The 21,225-nt window shown below is 32.3% G+C and overlaps 1 long non-coding RNA gene across 1 annotated transcript; it reads right to left on the reverse strand.

Moving 5' to 3' along the window:
* Positions 1 to 4,220: 4,220 nt before the first annotated feature.
* On the reverse strand, positions 4,221 to 5,151 carry LOC142219615 (uncharacterized). The gene is made up of 2 exons (XR_012717667.1): positions 4,848 to 5,151; positions 4,221 to 4,776 (listed from the first exon to the last, which is right to left on the reverse strand). It is a non-coding gene; the product is annotated as an uncharacterized LOC142219615 (long non-coding RNA).
* Positions 5,152 to 21,225: the final 16,074 nt, after the last annotated feature.

The raw sequence follows: 21,225 nt of genomic DNA on the forward strand, positions 1-21,225 counted from the left end.
ATCAGGGAGAAATTCTAAGACGATATAACGATGTCCGTCTGTCCGTCTGTCTGTCTGTCTGTCTGTCTGTTGTAATCACGCTACAGTCTTCAATAATGAAGCAATCGTGCTGAAATTTTGCACAAACTCGTCTTTTGTCTGCAGGCAGGTGAAGTTCGAAGATGGGCTATATCGGTCCAGGTTTTGATATAGTCCCCATATAAACCGACCTCCCGATTTGGGGTCTTGGGCTTATAGAAATCGTAGTTTTTATCCAATTTGCCTGAAATTTGAAATCTAGAGGTATTTTATGACCATAAAGAGGTGTGCCAAAAATGGTGAGTATCGGTCCATATTTTGGTATGGTCCCCATATAAAACGACCTCCCGATTTGGGGTCTTGGGCTTATAGAAATCGTAGTTTTTATCCAATTGGCCTGAAATTTGAAATCTAGAGGTATTTTATGACCATAAAGAGGTGTGCCGAAAATGGTGAGTATCGGTCCATATTTTTGTATAACCCCCATATAGACCGATTTCCCGATTTTACTTCTTGGGCTTCTAGAATCCGAAGTTTTTTATCCAATTTGCCTGAAATTTGAAATCTAGAGGTATTTTCGGGTCATAAAGAGGTGTGCCGAAAACGGTGAGTATCGGTCCATATTTTAGTATAGCCTCCATAAGAACGATCTCCCGATTTGGGGTCTTGGGCTTATAGAAAGCGTCGTTTTTATCCAATTGGCCTGAAATTTGAAATCTAGAGGTATTTCAGGACCATAAAGAGGTGTGCCGAAAATGGTGAGTATCGGTCCATATTTTGGTATAGCCCCCATATAGACCGATTTCCCGATTTTACTTCTTGGGCTTCTACACAGAAAAAAATATCACCAAAATATTTCCAATTAAAAAGTTAATTGAAGTTGAAAATTTTTTCAATTAATAAATTAATTGATACAATTAACTTTTTAATCATGATAGAAACATTAAGTTAATTAAGTCAATGATTGAAATTTTTAAAATGTTTAATTAAAAAATTAATTGATACAATTAACTTTTTAATCAAATTCGGAAGACTAATTCAGTTAAAAAAAGTGCTGACTTTTTTTTACTTTTTTAATTAAAAATGTATTTCAAACAATCATTTGTTAATTCAAATAAAAACTCTAAGCCAATTTAACTAAGTAATTAAAAATAGTTACCTTTTTTAATTAATAAATTAATTGCGTTTTGCAATCAACATCAATTAAATTTTTAATTGAATCAATTAAAAAATTAATTGAATTTTGCTGAAAAAATCAATTAATTTTTTAATCAAGAATTTTTTCTATGCCCAATTAAAACTGTGATTGATACTATCATTTTCGTGATTGAATACATTTCAATTAAAAAAATTTATTGGATCAATTAATTTGGTGATTGAATCAGAGAAAAAAAATTTTGTGTTTAGAATCCAAAGTTTTATCCTATTTGCCTGAAATTGGAAATCTAGACGTATTTTCGGGTCATAAAGAGGTTTGCCAAAAACGGTGAGTATCGGTCCATATTTTAGTATAGCCCCGATAAGAACGATCTCCCGATTTAACTCCTTGGGTTTTTAGAAACCGTAGTTTTTATCTGATTTGCCTGAAATTGTAAATATTCTGGTATTTTAGGCTCACAAAAACGTGTATCGGATTAAGTTTTTATCGGTCCATTTGGTAATGCCTCCATATAGACCGACTTCACTTCTTGAGGGTGTAGAAGGCGCACTGATCATGAAAATTGCTTGAAACTCAATGTAAAGTTTCCAGATTTTACTTCTACAGATTTAAGATTTCAAATCAAGACGTTATTTTATAATTTTCTTGCACACTTACAAGAGATGTTAATGATTCCTCTAAAACTCAAACAAAAATGGTTCTTATAAATCCAGAATCTGAAATAGTCCTCATAGGTGAAATCTTTAAATTTATCTTCGGGAAGTGTCCTCAAGTCCTCAAGCCCTCCTGAAATTTCAAAGGAATGGTGGTGGGTATTTAAGATTCGGCCCGGCCGAACTTACTGCTGTATATACTTGTTTTTTTCACGATTACTTTCCTTTAACAATCAATTTTAAGGAATGGAAACTTTGTGAAAATTTGCTTTGGGCTCTTCCCCATCAAGTTATAATAAAATTTCCAACAAATATGTATAATTTTATGATTTTTTTCTGATTTAGTTTTCACTTTAGCGGCTAAAGTCTAACTTAATACCCACCTAAAGGTAGTAAACGTTCCGCTAAATAAAAATTATTTGTATCAAAGAAATTTGTTTCTGAAATACATAAGCATATAATTTTATTACAATTAACTGAATAGTCTACGAGAGCCCAAAAATAAATCGGACTGCCACTTTAATCTACGTAAACATATAATATTTACTTAGATATTATAGGTTTACGTAGATTAAAGTCGCAGTCCGATTTATTTTCAGGCTATAATTATACGCACCACCATAAAATGGAGACGGGTGTATAATAAGTTTGTCATTCCGTTTGTAGCACATCGAAATATCGATTTACGACTATATAAAGTATATATATTCGTGATCAGGGAGAAATTCTAAGACGATATAAGCATGTCCGTCTGTCTGTCTGTCTGTTGTAATCACGCTACAGCCTTCAATAATGGCGCTATTGTCCCGAAATTTGGCACAGATTAGTTTTTTGTTTGCAGGCAGGTCAAGTTCGAAGATGGGCTATATCGGTCCAAGTTTTGATATAGTCCCCATATAAACCGACCTCCCGATTTCGGGTCTTGGGCCTATAAAAACCGTAGTTTTTATCAGATTTGCCTGAAATGGGAAATCTAGAGGTATTTTGGGACCATAAAAAGGTGTGCCGAAAATGGTGTTCATCGGTCCATGTTTTGGTATAGCCCCCATATAGACCGATATCCCGATTTTGCTTTTAGGGCTTCTAGAAACTATATTTACCATCCGATTTGCCTGAAATTGGAAATCTAGAGGTATTTGAGGACCATAAAAAGGTGTGCCGAAAATGGTGCTCATCGGTCCATGTTTTGATATAGCCCCCATAGGGACTGATTTCCCGATTTTGCTTCTTGGGCTTCTAGAAACTATATTTTCTATCCGATTTGTATGAAATTGAAAATCTAGAGTTATTTTAGGACCATAAAAAGGTGTACCGAAAATGGTGCCCATCGGTCCATTTTTTGGTATAGCCCCCATATAGACCGATCTCCCATTTTGCTTCTTGAAACTATATTTACCATCCGCTTTGCCTGAAATTCTTGAGCTACAATAAACTGTATTTATTACATGATTTGCCTGAAATTTGAAATCTAGAGGTATTTTTAGACCACAAATAAGAGTGCCGAAATTGAGGTATATCGGTCCATTTTTTGGTATAACCCCCATATAGACTGATCTCTCGATTTTTACTTCTTGGGCGTCTAGAGACTATATTTTCTGGCCGATTTGTTTGAAATTGAAAATCTGGAGGTATTTTAAGATCACAAATATGTGAGTAGCAAATGGTGCCTATCGGTCCATGTTTTGGTATAGCCCCCATATACACCGATCTCCCGGCTTTATTTCTTGGGCTTCTAGAATCCGTAGATTTTATCCGATTTGCTGGAAATTAGTAATCTATAATAAAATTTTAGACAAACGAAATTTCTTTTTCTTATAAAGTGTTTTCGTTTATTCAACGATTGTCTCTAAAATTTGTGTCAAAAGAAAACTTTGCTTGTCTAAAATTACGTTTCTCAAAAAGGAAAACACTTCTTTCAGGGTATAGCAGGCGCACTGATCATGAAAATTGCTTCAAACTGAAAGTAAAAGTTCCAGATTTTACTCATCGTATTTAAATAAATGCGGAAAAATCTACAGATTTAAGATTTTAAATCAAGGCGTAATTTCAACATATACACGATATGTTTATATTTTCTCTAAAACTCAAACTCATAAATCCAGAACCTTATCTGATCATCATAGGTAGAATCTTTAAAGTTTGTCTTCGGGAGCTGGCTCGTTTGGGAGAAGATTTGTCATCAAACCCCCTACAATTCTATATATTACAATTCTATTTTCATAGTAAACTATTATACTTGATTAATGGTGGTGGGTATTTAAAATTCGGACCGGCCGAATTTACTGCTGTATATACTTGTTTTTCTATAATTTTTCAGTGTAATATTTTGAAATGTTTACCCTCCTTTGAGAATATCAAAAATCTAAAGATCCTAAAAGCACGAGAGAGAATTTTTTCCACCTCTCCACATTTTTTTATATTTTATTTCGAATTTATAAATGCGTATGTGTGTGTGTGTGACCTAATATATTTCCTTGAGTGTTAGTTTGGTTTTTTATTTTTATATAGATTTATTAAAATGCCAAAAATAATTGACTATCATTAATTTATACATTCATCGACAATGATAAAAGTCTCTTCCATTGAAGAGAAAACATTTTCTTTTTGTCCGTTTAGCCATTGCTCTGTGTCTTTCTCCCATTACCCCGCTTAGTAAATGAATAATTTGTTAGGAGCAAAGTGAATTGACGAGGAAGTTAGTGGATGGAAAGAATTTCTCCCCTTGTCTTGTTTCTGGGAAAAAGTAAGTGTCAATAATTTAGAAAATTTATTTTAACCGCAAGTCATAATCATTATTATGGGCCATGTAAAATTCATTCGTTTTCCAGCTCCAGGGGTTGGGGTTGTAGATAAATGCATTGGGAATATTCCTTGGTGTTGATTGATGCCATCGTCAATGGTTGTGTGTAACGTACAGCAGATGTACATGCGAACAGGGTGAGGCTCCTAGACAAGGGAATAAAGGGCGTCCTAGTTATTCAAAAGTAATCGAAACATAAAAAACAGAAAATACTCACACTTCACGGGGGAATGATGGGTTTGTAAAAAAAATGAAATTGTGCTCTTAGTTTTCTGGGAGTAGGCGAATAAGTGTTCCATATTTGTCAACACTCCCACTTTATGTGGGGGAGAGTAAAGAAGCAATGCATTCGAGTTCAATTCGAAAATACATTCGTACATGTGTACGAATGTTAAACATTCAAATTAATTGCTCCCTCCACCCTTCCATCTGTCCATCCTTGTCTGATTCTCATCATACTCGTGAGTGTATGGCATTTTTCTTGGTTAGTTCATTGTGTCAGTTTTTCTCCCCATTCCCCGTTGACTGGGCCTCATGCAATCAGAGTTTAATTGCAACTGATTTGCTTTGGGTGTTGATGGCAGCACTTAATGCCGCTCCATGAATTAATTGCCGCATATGATTTCCATCTAATTAGGTGTGAATTGCAATGCAATTATAAATTGGAAAAGTTAATGCAACAACAATTTAACTTATAACACAGTAGCATTATTCATTAATGCTATTCGAATGCATTTGTGAAGTGAAGTGTATTAATTTCGAAATGTGAGAGGTGAGGTGGGTATGATCATTTTTCGAAAATTTTAGTGAAAGCTTATAAGAAATATTAATTTGAAAAGGTCTCTCTCGTGTAACACCATGATAGAAAAAACACCGTTAAAGATAAAACATGACTTGATTACGAGTTTACAGACAATGGTCCATGAAAATCAGCCATCATTGATTAGTATCCCAGCAACAAAAAAAAAAAAAAAGTCGCCAAAAAAGTAATGAAAATGTTCTTTTTGGATCCTATAGAAAATTTTGTTTGGATTTCTATAAAAAATTTTGTCAAAATTTTATTTCTATAGAAAATTTTGTCAAAATTTTATTTCTTTAGCAAATGTTGTCAACGTTTTATTTCTATAGAAAATTTTATCAAAAATTTATTTCTATAGAAAATTATGTGAAAATTTTATTTCTATAGAAAATTTTCTCAAAATGTTATTTCTCTCCAAAATTTTATTTCTATAGAAAGTTTTCTCAAAATTTAATTTCCAGAGAAAATTTAACCAACATTTCATTTCTATCAAAATTTTATTTCTATAGAAAATTTTGTCAAAATTTTATTTCTACAGAAAATTTTATCAAAAATTTGTTTCTATCGAAAATTATGTCAAAATGTTATTTCTATCGAAAATTTTGTCAAAATTTTATTTCTATATAGAAAATTTTGCCAGAAGTTTCTGTCTATAGAAAATTTGTCAAAATTTTATTTCTATCGAAAATTTTATCAAAATTTTATTTCTATATAGAAAATTTTGCCAGAAGTTTCTGTCTATAGAAAATTTGTCAAAATTTTATTTCTATAGAAGATTTTATCAAAATTTTATTTCTATCGAAAATTTTGTCAAAATTTGATTTCTATCGAAAATTTTGTCAAAAAATTTTGTCAACATTTTATTTCTATAGAAAATTTGGCAAAATTTCATTTCTATAGAAAATTTTGTCAACATTTTATTTCTGTAGAAAATTTTGTCAAAATTTTTTTTCTATAGAAAATTTTGTCCAAATTTTATTTCTATAGAAAATTTTGTCCAAATTTTATTTCTATAGAAAATTTTGTTAAAATTTTATTTCTATAGAAAATTTTGTCAAAATTTTATTTCTATAGAAAATTTTGTCAAATTTTTTTTTCTACTGAAAATTTTGGCAAAATTTTATTTCTATAGAAAATTTTGTCAACATGTTATTTCTATAGAAAATTTTGTCAACATTTTATTTCCATAGAAAATTTTGTCAAAATTTTATTTCTATAGAAAATTTTGTTAACATTTTATTTCTATAGAAAATTTTGTCACAATTTTATTTCTATAGAAAATTTTGTCAATTTTTTTTTCTACTGAAAATTTTGGCAAAGTTTTATTTCTATAGAAAATTTTGTCAACATGTTATTTCTATAGAAAATTTTGTCAAAATTTTACTTCTATAGAAAATTTTGTCAAAATTTTATTTCTATAGAAAATTTTGTCAAAATTTTATTTCTATAGAAAATTTTGTCAAAATTTTATTTCTATAAAAAAATTTTTTCAAAACTTTATTGCTATATAGAAAATTTTGCCAGAAAATTCTGTCTATAGAAAATTTTCTCAAAATTTTATTTCTATAGAAAATTGTATCAGAATTGTATTTCTATCGAAAATTTTGTCAAAATTTTATTTCTATCGAAAATTTTGTCAAAATTTTATTTCTATAGAAAATTTTGTCAAAATTTTATTTCTATAGAATATTTTGTCAAAAATTTATTTCTATATTGAAAATGTTGTCAATTTTTATACCCTGCTCCACACTGTGGAACAGGGTATTATAAGTTAGTGCATATGTTTGCAACACCCAGAAGGAGACGAGATAGACACATGGTGTCTTTGGCAAAAATGCTCAGGGTGGGCTCCTAAGTCGATATAGCCATGTCCGTGAACACATTTTTGTAATCAAAGTTTAGGTCGCAGTTTTAGTCCAATCGACTTCAAATTTTGCAGAAGTATGTGTTTTGGCTCAGAATAGATCCCTATTGATTTTGGAAGAAATCGGTTCAGATTTAGATATAGCTCCCATATATATATATATATGGATATATATATATATATATATATATATATATATATATATATATATATATATATATATATATATATATATATATATATATATATATATATATATATATATATATATATATATATATATATATATATATATATATATATATATATATATATATATATATATATATATATACATATTTCGCCCGATATGGACTTATATGGCCCCAGAAGCCAGAGTTTTACCCTAATTTACTTAAAATTTTGCACAAGAAGAAAAATTAGTGCTATAGTCAAGTGTGCCAAATTTTATTGAAATCGGTTCAGATTTAGATATAGCTCCCATATATATCTTTCGCCCGATATGGACTAATACGGTCCCAGAAGCCACAGTTTTACCCCAATTTGGTCGAAATCTTGCACAGGGAGTAGAATTAGGATTGTAGCTATGCGTGCCAAATTTGGTTGAAATCGGTTCAGATTTAGATATAGCTCCCATATATAGCTTTCGCCCGATTTACACTCATATGACCACAGAGGCCAATTGTTTGCTCCGATTTAGTTGAAATTTTGCACAGGGAGTAGAATTAGCATTGTAGCTATGCGTGCCAAATTTGGTTGAAATCGGTTCAGATTTAGATATAGCTCCCATATATAGCTTTCGCCCGATTTACACTCATATGACCACAGAGGCCAATTTTTAACTCCGATTTAGTTGAAATTTTGCACAGGGAGTATAATTAGCATTGTTGCTATGCGTGCCAGATTTAAACGTTTCCCATATTTTTTTACTAACATTGTGTTCCACCTTATTGCTTTAGCCGACTTAAATTTTGAGTCTATAGATTTTGTAGAAGTCTATTAAATTCTGTCCAAATCGAGTGATATTCAAATGTATGTATTTGGGACAAACCTTTACACATTTGACGGATGTGATATGATGGTATCGAAAATTTAGATCTACAAAGTGGTGCAGGGTATTATATAGTCGGCCCCGCCCGACTTTAGACTTTCCTTACTTGTTTTTCTATAGAAAAATTTGTCAAAATTTTATTTCTATAGAAAATTTTGTCAGAAGTCCAAGAAGTCAAAGACCGGGCTATACGGAGGCTAAACTAAATCTTGGACCGATACACTCCATATTCGGCACACCTTTTTATGGACTCAAAAAAACTCTAGATTTTCAATTTCAGGTAAATCGGATAAAATTTGAGGTGTCTACACGCACAGAAAAAACATGTTTAGACATGGTTGCCGCATCCATTTAATGCTTATTTAGAGTATGTAATTGTCGCGAAAACCATGTATTTTGTCTTTGTAAAAATAATTTTCGAGCGGAGAAAAATATATGTTGGCAATAAGCATTTAAATGGTTCTCAAATGCCGCAAACATGTTCTATTATTTAAATGATAGAATTTGAGACCATTATATGGTCAGGAAAATCATGTATCTGACCATTCAATTTTTTTACTTTTTTGCAGAGAAAAAAATATTTTTATAGTTTACGTATAGACATGTCTACAACCATTACATGGCCATAAAGACCATGTACATTGTTTTCGTGACCATTTAATTTTTTAATTTTTTTGCAGCGACAAGAATTTTATAAAAACATTGAGCAGGTACACACGATTTTCATTTTGCGCGTCAGTCGTGTGTTGATTGTTTCTTGGAATGGACGGAGAATACGGAATTATTGTGTTTTGTGTTAATTTATTTATTCAGAAATGGCACGTGGTTTTATGTGAATACAAAAAAGGAAAGCGTAATTTAAAAGAATGTACATGGTTTTTGTTCTGCATTTTGATATATGGTATAATTTATTTTTATTTGCAGTTACATGATGTCTGCGTTTGTACATTTGATGGTCACGAAGTAAATATGGAATGATTACTTATTGTTGAAATTGAACCAAACTAGAGTGTGTAAAAATATGTGAAGTTTGCTTGCACGACATTATAAATACAAATAAACAATGAATTAGTTTATAAATAAATAAAAACAAATAAATAAAGTTGATTTTGTGTTTTCTTTTCTCAAGTGGCGTCCTTTTTTCGACGACGAAAAAAGTTTTTTTTCATAAAAATCAAAACATTTTAGGTTGTGACCATGTTCTTTTAACTAGAAGAAAAACATTTTTGACGAATAACATAACATTTTAGATCGTGACCATTGTCTTTTAATGGAAACAAAATTCTTTTTATCAATATAATAACATTTTAGATGAGGACAATTGTATTTTTCTTAGAACCATGTTCACTGAGCCAACATGGTTGCAGGTTAAAATGTTACATGGTCGCCGCAAAAATAGCTGCTATCATATTATTTTGCTCTTCGAATATGATTGTGGCAATCATGTTTCTTCTCTGCGTGTAGAAGCCCAAGAAGTCATATCAGGCGATCGGGCTATATGAGGGCTATACCGAAATATGGAACAATACACACCATTTGTGACACACTTATTTGTGGTAATAAAATACTTATATATTTTCAATTTCAGACAAATCCGATAAAAACTACAGTTTCTAGAAGCTCAAGAAGTGAAATCGGTGGATCGCTCTATATGGGAACATGGACCGATACTCGTCATTTTAGACACATCTTTTCCTCTAGATTTCCAATTTCAGGCAAATCGAATAAAAACTACGGTTTCTAAAAGCTCAATACCCCAAATCGGGGTATCCGTTTATATGAGGCTAAATCGGAACCAGGACCGATATAGCCAATCTTCGAACTTGACCTGCGTGCAGACAAAAGACGAATATGTGCAAAATTTCAGGACGATAGCGCCGTTATTGAAGACTGTAGCGTGATTACAACAGACAGACAGACGGACATGCTTATATCGTCTTACAATTTCTATATATACTTTATATAGTCAGAAATCGATATTACGATGTGTTACAAACGGAATGACACACTTATTATACCCCCGTCACCATTCTATGGTGGTGGGTATACAAATATGGGACGGGATCTTAAGCCATTTTTTAGGAACTTTCGCAAAAGTGCATGGATGATTTAGCGGTCGATAGATAGACTTTGATTGGACCAAACTGCGACCTAGACCTTGATTACAAAAATTTGTTCGTAGACAAACGGACATGGCTAGATCGAGCCAGGAAGGCCCGACGCTGAGAACGATTGTCAAAGACACCATGTGTTTATCTCGTCTCGTTGTGGGTGTTGCAAACATATATACTAACTTATACTTCCAAAGTGTGGAACAGGGACCTGGCTCTTGCAATTTCTTTTTATACCCTCCACCATAGGATGGGGGGTATATTAACTTTGTCATTCCGCTTGTAACACATCGAGATATTGTTCTAAGACCCCATAAAGTATATATATTCTGGGTCGTGGTGAAATTCTGAGTCGATCTGAGTATATCCGTCCGTCCGTCTGTTGAAATCACCCTAACTTCCGAACGAAACAAGCTATCGACGTGAAACTTGGCACAAGTAGTTGTTATTGATGTAGGTCGGATGGTATTGCAAATGGGCCATAACGGTCCACTTTTACGTATAGCCCCGGACCCCAAAATTTGGCTTGCGATTGCTCTAAGAGAAGCAAATTTCATCCGATCCGGCTGAAATATGGTACATGGTGTTAGTATATGGTCTCTAACAAACATGCAAAAATTGGTCCACATAGGTCCATAATTATATATAGCCCCCATATAAACCGATCCCCCGACTTAGCTTGCGGAGCCTCTAGGTTAGGTTAGGTTAGGTTAGGTTAGGTTATGTGGCAGCCTTAGACTATTCAGGCTCACTTAGACTATTCAGTCCATTGTGATACCACACTGGTGAACTTCTCTCTTATCACTGAGTGCTGCCCGATTCCATGTTAAGCTCAATGACAAGGGACCTCCTTTTTATAGCCGAGTCCGAACGGCGTTCCACATTCCAGTGAAACCACTTAGAGAAGCTTTGAAACCCTCAGAAATGTCACCAGCATTACTGAGGTGGGATAATCCACCGCTGAAAAACTTTTTGGTGTTCGGTCGTAGCAGGAATCGAACCCACGACCTTGTGTATGCAAGGCGGGCATGCTAACCATTGCACCACGGAGCCTCTAAGAGAAGCAAATTTCATTCGATCCGGCTGAAATTTGGTACGTGGTGTTGGTATATGTTCTCTAATGACCATGCAAAAATTGGTCCACATAGGTCCATAATTATATATAGCCCCCATATAAACCGATCCCCCGACTTGGCTTGCGGAGCCTCTAAGAGAAGCAAATTTCATCCGATCCGGCTGAAATTTGGTACGTGGTGTTGGTATATGTTCTCTAATGACCATGCAAAAATTGGTCCATATCGGTTCATAATTATATATAGCCCCCATATAAGCCGATCCCCAGATTTGAACTCCGGACCCTCTTAGAGGAGCAAAATTCATCCGATCCGGTTGAAATTTGGAACGTGGTGTTAGTATATGGCCGCTAACAACCATACCAAAATTGGTCCATATCGGTCTATAGTTATATATAGCCGATCCCCAATCACATAAAAATTGGTCCATATCGGTTCATAATCATGGTTACCACTCGAGCCAAAAATAATCTACCAAAATTTTATTTTTATAGAAAGCAATGACAAAATGTTATTTCTATAGAAAATTTTGTCAAAATTTTATTTCTATAGAAAATTTTGTCAAAATTTTATTTCTATAGAAAATTTTGTCAAAATTTTATTTCTATAGAAAATGTTGTCAAAATTTTATTTCTATAGAAAATTTTTTCCAAATTTTATTTCTATAGAAAATTTTTTCCAAATTTTATTTCTATAGAAAATTTTGTCAAAATTTTATTTCTATAGAAACTTTAAAGGTAATTATGTACTTATATCTAATTATACAATTATTTTTCGAGCTTTATGGACAGATATAGATTAAGATTAATTATGTACGTATTTAATCGGCCTTTTTTAGTTTAATATATACTACGTATGGACTATGTGGTATATATTACGGTGTTAGGAAATTTTAAGATACCTTGCCATCGGCAAGTGTTACCGCAACCCAAGTAATTCGGTTGTGGATGACAGTCTGCAGTAGAAGTTTCTACGCAATCCATGGTGGAGGCTACATACGGCCTGGCCGAACTTACGGCCGTATATACTTGTTTCTCACTAATTTCACTTTTAATTTTTTACTATATATTTTTTATTACACTTTTGTATTCTTATTAGAAGCATATGAATCGAACATATTTTGAGATCTGGATTAAAGGAACATTATTGCATAGCTTCAGCATCGGTGGGTAGTCAAACGTTGATGAGTTATTGTTATAGTTTAATGTCTTCATACAATATTAAGAATTAACTTAGTTTGAATTTATAGAAATCCCTTATTAATATCAAATATCACACAATAATTTCCTAGAGGCCATATCTCATTCTTTCCTCCATTCAAAATAAATCAGTGACAATTCTCCTGCGGTGCGGAGGTTTAACATAAATTTCCTAAACTCATTTAATTGGAAATTAATCTTTCGATTTCGAATTGCCACCTTGACATTTCTCATTCTCAAGAATGTAAATTAGATATGAATGACATATTTGAAATTGTATTCGTTGTGAATATCAACCCCGATGAAAATGAAAGCATATGTAGGTTTTGAAAATAAATCGATTTGTTATCCTATTCATGAGATATTAGTTTCGAAATTGGGCTACAATTCAAAAAAACAACAAATGCCCAAATAACAGTCGCAACAACATGCCACAAATGCCAAGCAGATTTATTTCAAGCACTCGACAATATTAGCTGGATTCTCACCCTCTTCTTTGTCATTAAAATTTGAGTTTTGCGTTGAAAGCTCACTCGAATCGAACACATTTATCATTGAAATCTGTCATAATTTTCCCAAAATGATCGATGATGTGCAATGCATATTTTGTATCTTCCTTTTCCCCCTCCTCCCCACAAATTCATCCAATAATATCCAATGATCCGAACCAAGGCAACAAAATCAATATCCAATCCAACACCACAAATAATATCTCTTCAGAAAGAAACACCAGCGAGTAAATGTTCTTCGAATAGTGAGTCTTGGGTCTTTGTTTGAGTATTGCCTCTGTTCTTTTTGTGCAACATTTCCAATGTGAACTAATAATAGAGGGTCATCACTGCACAGTGTTTGTCTGCCCAAATCTTTTGGTGTATGGTATAACATAGGATAGGGGAAAGGGATGCTAGTATTGAAAATTGGACTTAAATAAAATTTTGCAAAAATTTTCTATAGAAAAAAATTTTGACAAAAATTTCTATAGAAATAAAATAAAAAAAAACAACAATAACAAAACAAAACGAATGAAAAAAGAGTAAGCACGCTCAAAATAAAACCCAGCCAACTGCACTCAAATCGATGATTTGACGGTGGCAAAGGAAAAGAGATATGTTTGTACGAATTTATTTCGGCATAAGCCGGCTATGGTGGAAACCTTTTTTCGGAAGGTTCAAGTGTGGTTTACTTTTGGGTTTAGTGAACTGCCTGAATTTATTCTGATAATTGGTTGATAGTTTTGCTGCAAGTAGAGGATGCTGATGAGGAATGTGTTAATTCCAAAACGTGCGTCCATCCAACCATCTTGCAGTCTATAGGGCTTTGCCCAAATAAATTTGACAAACATTGTATTCCTCTCTTGGTTAAGCTACACTTGTATTTTAGTCAATGCATGGTTTTAAGCTGAAATCAAAAACAACAGAAATAAAATTTTGACAAAATTTTCTTTGGAAATAACATTTTGACAAAATTTTCTATAGAAATAAAATGTTGACAAATTTTCTATCGAAATTAAATTTTGACAAAAATTTCTATAGATTTTCCCAAATAGAAAGAAAGTTTTGAACAAATTTTTAATAGAAATAAAATTTTGACAAATTTTTCTATAGAAATAAAATTTTAACAAAATTTTGCAAAAATTTGGCAAAATTTTCTATAGAAATAAAATTTTAAAACAATTTTCTGTAGAAATAAAATTTTGTATAGAAATAAAATTTTATCAATTTTCTATATGCATACAATTTTGACAAAATTTTCTATAGAAATAAAATTTTATCAATTTTCGATATAAATACAATTTTGACAAAATTTTCTATAGAAATAAAATTTTGTCTATAGAAATAACATTTTGAAAAAATTTCTATAGAAATAAAATTTTGACAAAATTTTCTATAGAAATAAAATTTTGCAAAAATTTTCTATAAATATAAATAAAATTTTGACAAAATTTTCTATAGAATCAAAATTTTAACAAATTTTTCTATAGAAATAAAATGTTGACAACATTTTCTATAGAATTACAATTTTGACAAAAAATTCCATAGAAATAAAATTATGACAAAAAATTCTAGAGAAATAAAAATTTATTTTGCTTGTTATTGTTGGTTTACTTGTTGTTTTTGATTTCAGCTTAAAACCAGCTTAAACAAGTATATACGGCCGTAAGTTCGGCCAGGCCGAATCTTATGTACCCTCCACCATGGATTGCGTAGAAACTTCTACGAAAGACTGTCATCCACAAATTTCAACTCACATGGTTGTTAAATATCATATTCTACAACCACGTACAAAATTTCAACCAGATCGCATGAATTTTGCTTCTCCAAAAGGCACCGGAGGTCAAATTTGGGGATCGGTTTATATGGGAGCTATATATTATTATGGACTGATAGGGACCAATTCCTGCATGGTTGTTGGATACCCTATACTAACATCACGTACCAAATTTCAACTGAATGAGATGAATTTTGGTCTTCCAAGAGGCTCCGGAGGTCAAATCTGGTGATCGGTTTATATGGGGGCTATATATAATTATGGACCTATGTGAACCAATTTCTGCATGGTTGTTAGAAATCATATATTAACTCCATGTACCAAATCTCAGCCGGATCGGATGAAATTTGCTTCTCTTAGAGGCTCCCCAAGCCAAATCATGGGATCGGTTTATATGGGGGCTATATATAATTATGGACCGATATGGACCAATTTTTGCATGGTTGTTAGAGACCATATACTAACACCATGTACCAAATTTCAGCCGGATCGGATGAAATTTGCTTCTCTTTGCGGCGTCGCAAGCCAAATCGGGGGATCGGTTTATATGGGGGCTACATATAATTATGGACCGATGTGGACCAATTTTTGCACGGTTGTTAGAGACCATATACTAACACCACGTACCAAATTTCAGCCGGATCGGATGAAATTTGCTTCTCTTAGAGGCTCCCCAAGCCAAATCGGGGGATCGGTTTATATGGGGGCTATATATAATTATGGACCGATGTGTACCAATTTTTGCATGGTTGTTAGAGACCATATAGTAACACCATGTACCAAATTTCAGCCGGATCGGATGAAATTTGCTTCTCTTAGAGGCTCTGCAAGCCAAATCGGGGGACCGGTTTATATGGGGGCTATATATAATTATGGACCGATGTGGACCAATTTTTGCGTGATTGTTAGATACCATATACTAACACCATGTACCAAATTTCAGCCGGATCGGATGAAATTTGCTTCTCTTAGAGGCCGCACAAGGCAAAGTTGGGGGTCCGTTTATATGGGGGCTATACGTAAAAGTGGACCGATATGGTCCATTTGCAATATCATCCGACCTACATCAATAACATCTACTTGTGCCAAGTTTCAAGTCGATAGCTTGTTTCGTTCGGAAGTTAGCGTGATTTCAACAGACGGACGGACGGACGGACGGACATGCTCAAATCGACTCAGAATTTCACCACGACCCAGAATATATATACTTTATGGGGTCTTAGAGCAATATTTCGATGTGTTACAAACGGAATGACAAAGTTAATATACCCCCCATCCTATGGTGGAGGGTATAAAAATTCATGTACACTTGATGAAAATCAAATTTTTTTGGGCTGCTGAATTCGAAAAAAAAAAGTATTTAAAAATTTGTAATGGAACAGTTTTTGAGATTTCCCGTTATTTTTAAATTTTCGTTCTTTTTCACTAAACACAATATATCTCGAGTTATAAATGTCCGATTTAAAAAAAAATCGTATTTTTCAATCGACCTTTTCCGCCAGAAAAGTATAAACATTTAAAAAAAAAAATTCTCTTCATGGTCGTATAGACGATACTCTAACGCAAGTAATAAGACCAACTTGAAGAAAAACGATTGAAAAATTACAAAGTTATAAGCAATTCAGTGAACAAATCCGATGACAAATCATGACAAAGCTAAAAATGACAAAGCTATCATTTTTCGGTCGTTTTTCTTCTAGTTGGTCTTATTACTTACGTTAGAGTATCGTATATACGACCATGAAGAGAATTTTTTTTTAATGATTTATTCTTTTCTGGCGGAAAAGGTCCATTGTAATATAGGATTTTTTGTGAAAATTTTGACTTTTCGCATTGATATTTTTTGAACCAGTTAACATATCACAGATCCAATTACACACGATTCGTCATCTTATTACCTTTCATTTAAGTACCAACAGCGGACCTTTCTAACTCGAGATATATTGTGTTTAGTGAAAAAAGAGCGAACATTTAAAAATAACGGGATATCTCAAAAAAAAAAAAAAAAAAAAAAAAAAAAAAATATATATATATATATATATATATATATATATATATATATATATATATATATATATATATATATATATGTATGTCTAACGCATGATTTGGGGACACAAAAATTTTGACATTTTTTACGGTTAATTCTGTTAAATATACTTTTTGACACTTATTGCACACAAAAATTGTCATGTTCGTTTATTTGTTGCTTATATATAACCGATTTTCTATTTACCGCATTTATTCGGGACTTCCTCCTATGTACCGCATATTTTGAGGACGTGTCCCCATTCTATGCGATACATATAAAAAAATTAAGGATTGCCACTTTACTACCCTTTTTAGCAACTTTTTACGCCGTTAAATATACCGACTTTGAGCTCAGACGATTTGTGCAATGCAAAAACATTGATAACATAACTTGAATTTGAAGAATAAGAAGAAGTAAATAATATTGTAGGAAGAACTTTCGCTTATTTTATTATTAATTTTTTTTTTTGTCAAAAATATATATTTATAAATTATACAAAACCCATGGAAATTGAGTAATGATGGGATTGTCTTTTATACAAATGGCGGTTTTAAAGTATTCGCAGTAATGTTAATTTTTAGTTTGTCTCACATCGAAGGGAGTTTGAGGAAATAATTAGTACCGGTGCATTTCAATGTGAAGATTACAATTATTTCTAATTTCTTGAACTTTACTGTTGATGTTAATGTCTGTTTATATTGATAAGGCGATTGTCTCCTCAATTTTTCGACTTGAATATTGCAAATTTGTTGAATTTCAGCATTTTTCGTTTGTGTTTATTGGGATACTACATAAATTGAATTTGGAGAATAAGAAGAAGAACTAAATAATAGTTTACAGAAAATAGCCAAAACAATTTATTAAAAGGGCAAATATATAAATAAACTTCCTAGGGATAGAAGGGTCCATTCTGGTGCAATGAACTTTTCTTTTTGATTTCTTTGACGATGTAGTTGTAATAGTTCTTGGCGTTATGATCCATATAGTTATGGCTTTGGTACATCTGCTTGTATCCACATCAAGGAATGCTGGGCAAGTGAAAAGGTGATGCATGTCATGCGACCCTTAGTTGATGAGATACAATCTCTAATAGTTAGGAATTGATGCGGCTGTACATCCCTGATCTTGGTTGGTTCAAAACTACCCTTTGGTATAGGTATCTTTCCTCCTGTGCTTTAGGTGGGGAAATAATCAATTCAATACCCTGAATTTTGTCCTGAATTTTGTGTAAGGCGCAAGCGAATGTTAGGAGCATATAGCTTTAGATACTGGCGGACTTAAGCAGTCTGTTAATGTTTTTGGAGCAATATGGTTTGTTCAACAAAATAAAATAATAGAGAAGGTACAGTGGTTACGACTAGAAGTGCCCATATGTAATAGGTAATTATTGTTAAATGTGGTATCAAAATGGACTGAATAGTCTAACTGAGCCTGAAACTTAATCAGGCTGTCACTTTAACCTAACCTAACTCCAAGAAGAGTGTTAACCTAGCAGTTTCTCACCTCTTCATCCGCAGAAACACCATGAAGGTGAAGATCAACACTTACATTCCGACAAAAATATTCGAATGTGAATACAACAATCTGGGATAAAACACGTATAGCTAGAAGGAAATTTTAACTCCGTTTGCAAAATTTCAAGTAAATCTGAGTAAAACTTTGGCCGAAAGATATACAGTGACCCACATAAGTATTGTCCCACCAAACAATTTTATTTAAAAACCATATTTTAAAAGTGCTATGAAGCTATTTTAAATTAAAAAATATTATAATTTGGATTGTAACAGCATTAAAAATATAGATCACTTTTTATTTTAGAAAAAAAATTAAATTTAAATATTTAAATTATAAAAAATTAAAACAAGGCGAAGATTTTGATGAACAAAAATATTGGCACAGGTAGTTCAAAATTAGTTCTTTGGTACATTTACTACTTTTTGAGCATTCATTTTTGTTTGATAACATCATCAAGCAGTTTAGACAATGAATGGACTAATTTTTTGTTTTATTTGTAACTATATATCCCCATTCTTCCATCAACAATGTACCAAATTTAATCAAAATCGGTTAATAATAGTAGCCTTAATTTTGCGAACAACAAATACATGGTAAGGCGGACGGCCACCGAGGGCTAATCTGACTCAGGAGGTGCTTCTGAGACGATTGGTATACATTTAATGGAGCTTAAAATAAATATTTTTCGTAGGCACATTTTTTCGCAGATACCCTAACCACTATGTGATTTAGTTGCTGTGCCAATATTTATGTGGGGCAGTGTATATGGGAGCTATATCTGAACCTGAACTAATTTCAATGGAAGCTACATATGTATCTGAATCTGAACTGATTGAACTGCCAAATTTCGCGTAATTCGGAGTAAGACTTTGTCCTCTTTGGTTATATGGTCATTTGGAAGCTACATTTGAATCTGAACCGATTTTAATCAAGCTTATCATGCATAGCCGAAATGTCACTTCTATGCTCTATGTAAAATTTTACGTAAATCGGAGTAAAACTTTGACCTCCATTGTCATATTAGTTTAATTCGGACGAAACATGGGAGCTAAATTTAAATCAGTCAAATTCGGCATAGCAACAATCCAAATTCTACTCGCAAAATTTCATGTAAATCGCAGTAAAACTTTCTTCTCTGGTCGTCGGTCTGAATAAATGTTATATATAGAAAAGCGTTGCCACAACGAAATTCTATTTTGGACCAATTTTTTTCCCAAAATCGGACCAACATTTCCTCCAGCGGACCAAATTTACAAATTTCGAAGAAAAATGTCTAAAAACGTATTTTATTGTTGTACATATTGCTTTTATTAAAAAAGTAAAGTATACCAGAAATGACTTACATGATTTAGCGATTGACATAGTAATCAAAGCGTCGTCTTTTCAACGATTTACAATTTCAACCAACTTTGGCGCGTATAACTAGAATAACACATCTAACCCTTTTGCAACAATTTATGTATGCATATCGGAGTAAAGCTTTGGTGTCTGCAGTCATGAGTGTAAATCGGTCGTATGATATATATGGGGACTATATTCAAATCAACCATCTTTGGTATGTGTAGATAGAATGACAAATTTACTCTCTTTCCCAACTGAAACTGGTCTCTATGAAAACGGTTTAACCATGTAATGCATTTTTTGAGGTATTAAAATCAGTACGCTGAGAACTACACTAATAGAAAAAATTTTGTTATATTAACGAAATATGTCGTTAAAAGTCAGCCAATGAAACAAATTCGATAATATAGCGACATTTTTCGTTATTATAACGAATTTTCTGTTAACGTTTCGTACTATTAACGAATATTTTCATTGTATTAATGAAAATGTTTCGTTATATGAATGAATGTTTCGTTGGCTGAATTATAATGAAATTTTCTTTGTGTGTATCTACATCTGAACCGATTTCATTAAAACGAACTGACCACTGCAGCCATACAATAAATGCATATTATCAGCCTTATATTTGTATATCGAACGAAAGCCCAGTCAAGAAAACAAATCAATCACTCAAATTCAAATCAAGTTAGTTTTTGTATTTGTAAAAGTTCGTATCGTTTGTATGAAAATTTAATTGAAAATGTAAATTTGATGAGAGGAGAGTTTTATTATATTTATTTATTTATTTTCGAATTCAGCAGATCAAAATAAATACGAACAGCCACATCATTAAATGTATAAACAAAAAACAAATAGTTAGTAAACTTGTGTTATCGCACTCAAAAAAAGTGAACTCTCTTTTTCACTAAAGCCATTTTAACTCTATTTCAGTTCATAAAATCATTATCTTTGGGAAAAGTTTACTTCACTAAAATAATTTTTTGCCTACGTTAGTTAAATGAACCAAAAAACGGAAAAAATATACATAAATAAAGCATAAAGATTTCCTAATTTCGTATTTTTCACAAAATAGTTCATTATTTCTTTAAATTTGTAAATTTTACCAAAAATGTGTCCATCGTGAACTTCGTACACACATAGAAAACGACTTTTAACGACACAGTTCGTTAATATAACGAAACTTTTTCTAATAGTGTATGTCACTAAAGACATTATTGCAATTTGTAACCCCAAGTTATTCCTTCAAACTACAAAATTTTCTTTAACAAGTGAAAAAACTTAGTTATGTCTAATAAATTTTCTTGAATTTTTCGCAAAATATTTACTTCATTTTGTCATA

This window comes from Haematobia irritans, chromosome 1 (genome assembly GCF_050003625.1).
Source record: "Haematobia irritans isolate KBUSLIRL chromosome 1, ASM5000362v1, whole genome shotgun sequence".
Classification (NCBI taxonomy): domain Eukaryota; kingdom Metazoa; phylum Arthropoda; class Insecta; order Diptera; family Muscidae; genus Haematobia; species Haematobia irritans.